The sequence below is a fragment of the Ixodes scapularis genome, unplaced genomic scaffold (genome assembly GCF_016920785.2).
Source record: "Ixodes scapularis isolate PalLabHiFi unplaced genomic scaffold, ASM1692078v2 PGA_scaffold1__304_contigs__length_218370807, whole genome shotgun sequence".
Taxonomy (NCBI): Eukaryota; Metazoa; Arthropoda; class Arachnida; order Ixodida; family Ixodidae; genus Ixodes; species Ixodes scapularis.
In genome coordinates, this window is record NW_024609846.1 from 215659450 (window position 1) to 215662599 (window position 3150).

The 3150-nt window shown below is 46.0% G+C and overlaps 1 non-coding gene across 1 annotated transcript; it reads left to right on the forward strand.

Moving 5' to 3' along the window:
* The first annotated feature begins 1928 nt into the window (after positions 1-1928).
* On the forward strand, positions 1929-2010 carry Trnas-aga. The gene has a single exon. It is a non-coding gene; the product is annotated as a tRNA-Phe (tRNA).
* The last annotated feature ends 1140 nt before the right edge of the window (positions 2011-3150 follow it).

Genomic DNA, 3150 nt, shown 5'->3' on the forward strand with positions numbered 1-3150 from the left:
TGACCATGTCGGAGCATCTTTTAAACATTTCTGGCCGGAGACATGGCCAGACAAAAATGAACGACCAGAGGATGGGTGGCCGAAGACTTTCTAGACACTTCGTGCTGCCCGGGGTGTGTTTGGTTTCTTTTTGCCGCGAGCTGATGCCAGGGTTCTGCTCCGCGCTGTCGCTTTCAAATTGTCCTGTTTTCCGCGCGCTCCGTCTACTGCGTCTCATAGTCACGCAAGCTCTTAAGGTCTATTCACACGATGCATCTTGTTGGCGAATCTTGTGTCGCGAAACGAGGTTTCGGGAAACAGAATTCCCGCGTAAACGCTACCGAAAAAGTGGCGCGCCTCCCAAAAAAGTGGCGCGTCTTCCTCGCTTCTGAATCAATGTTTTGCAGAAACCTCACAGAGGCCTGTGAATCACTGGAAGGAGAAACGCGGACGCTGCCAATGGCCGCCCGATTTTGCTATGACGTCTGACCTTTGAGCCGGAGCGAGCTCTTTGAGGAGTCTGATTTTCGGCTGATTTCGTATCCGAAACAAAGCCGAAAAAAGAAAAGCAAACATGGCGGCGGGCAACAAGCGGAGAAGCGGTGAGCACGGGCGGGATTGGTGCGTTCGTGGCGTGGTCCAGCCTCATCAGCAGCCGCGACGAGTGCGAGCACTGCATATAAACATGACGACTGGGGATAACTTTCTTTTAGGGGTGTAAACGTCTCCGAAATGCTTCGAGATCATCCGCCTGTTCGCTTTCTTTCCCGGGTTTCGCAGGCCCAGTAAACCCAGTGAGCCGAATCTGAGCAAGTTTATGGAGTGGTATTAATAAATTAGACCGTCTATTCCCACTGTGCGTGCTTCATATCATTTCGGTGCTAAACGATGGATATTTCCGGTTCGGATGACAAGGTTTGGCGACATACTCCTGAGTCAACACGTCACAGGATTCGCACGTCAAACTCCACGTGTGAACAGGCCGATTTCGCGAAATCTCGGCTTTGCTAGTCCGTGCAGCGTTGAAAAGATGCATCGTATGAATAAGCCTTCAGATAGTCGCATTTACGCTGCAACTGAGGAGACGGCACCCACATGTAAGAAGACACGACACAGGAGCGCTCTGCGCCATCCAGTCTCTAGATGTGTACACAGTTTCTCCACATTGACACCTCACATTCTGCTTTACCCTTTGCCAAGCTAGTACGGTGAAGGTGACTTTTTTTTCTTGTAGATATATGTTTTTTATTTCAATTTTTGGTGGCGAACAAAAAAGATAGATGTTTATGAGGGCCTCTGTTGAAGAAAGCAGGCTGCTGGCTTTTCATTCCCCAACCCTCAGGAAGCACGGGTTTGACCGGAAAACTTGGAAAACGTCTCGGCACCGATAAGAGAAATTCAAATGTCGTCCCCGAAGGAAAAGTAGCCTCGCAAACATTTTGGTCCGGGCTGTGTTTCAGGTAAGCACCAAGTAAGACTGTAGATTTTAGAAAAAATGACCGCATCTCCACGTGGTGAATGATGTTGATTGGGGCGAAGCTCTGGTGGTGCTGATGATACTGATTTTGTTCATAAATATGCTGAGGGTGCTGATTTTTTTTTTTTTTTTTACGCTTTGCAACAGCATTTCGTGCCCTGGTCTCCGGAGCAGCTTGCTGTCTGCGTAGACGCTGGGCCGCAGCATGCCAAGCCTTTCGTTCGTTTTTATCCATGTCACAAAGAGAATGCGTGGTATGGAACCTGGTTATATACGCAATTGAGCATTTGACCGCTGCGCCCTCTTGTCTATAAACTTTGAGCCAATGCATGCAAAGTTTAACGCAATTATATACGCATTTGACCGGAGCGCCCTCTCCTGTATAGACGTTGAGCGGCTACACGCAACGTTTCATCCATGACTTTTCCAGCTCTTGAGTTACAATCACATCTCAGAGCCCCCTACTCGTCCCGCAGTCGTGGCCGAGTGGTTAAAGCGATGAACTAAAAATCCATAGGGGTCTCCCCGCACAGGTTCGAATCCTGTCGATTGCGCAAACATATCTTTTCTTTTTTTTACGAAGACAGATGGGATGGCAATCGATGTGAGCACGGACGCCGGACAAGGCTAGTCCCTAAGGAGCTTCGCCCCAAAAATTATTCCTCTGAAGCTTGGGATTGTCTTATTAAGTTATTAAGTTTTGCCCGCGACCAAAACACCCCTTTCAAACTGCGGTACAAAAAGCAGATTATCGGAAACAAAACCTACTACTACGATACGACTGAAATGAGGGCCCCCAGTTGGTTTCCGTCCTTGCCACAGTATGAATAAAACGCACTGAAACATAAATGACAGCTCATTTTGAGTCCTTTTTACTAACATTCGGAAAACAAGAACAAATATGTAATCTAATCTAATCATCTGAATGTGGCATTGTTGTACTCACAGAAACGTGGCGTATGCTTGCTATCACAGACTTGGAAAATTTCCCGCTCCTACCCAAGTTTATTGTATATCGACAAGACCGAACATAAACGAGAAGGGGAGGGGGGGGGGGCGTCTTAATCGCTATAAAAATTTCAATCCGTCATCATAGAGTATATGTTCACAGCCTTTTAGAGATGGTCTGGATAGCATGTGAAGGTCCACGTAATCTTATCGTTTTAAGTGCATGCTACCGCCCGCCAAAGCAGGATTCCGAATTTGCAAGACAATTCAATAACGCTTTAGACTACTTGCATACAAAGTACCCAAGAGCACAATTTATTATCGGTGGTGACTTCAACTATCCAAGCATAAATTGGTCAGATGTATCTGATGTCAGCCCTGAAGAATGTAGTAAATTTTAAACTGTATACAGAACTACCAACTCACTCAAGTGATCACGCAAGCAACAAGAGATACTGCACATACTTCGGACATACTAGACTTAATACTCATGACAAACCCAAGCAACTTGCAATCCCTGTATTGCCTTAAAGAACTAAGCGACCATAAAGTCGCTTAGTTCTTTCAAATTATCTTTCCAAAACGAAACACCCATTATCAAGCAAATCAAACTTTATGACCGCGGAAATTACGAAGCCATAAACAGAGAACTCTAAAACTTCTATCTCTCATGCGAACGAGGTTTTCACTATAGAGCTGTCGATGAAAACTGGTACCTATTTTGTAACAAATTGAACGTGCTAGTA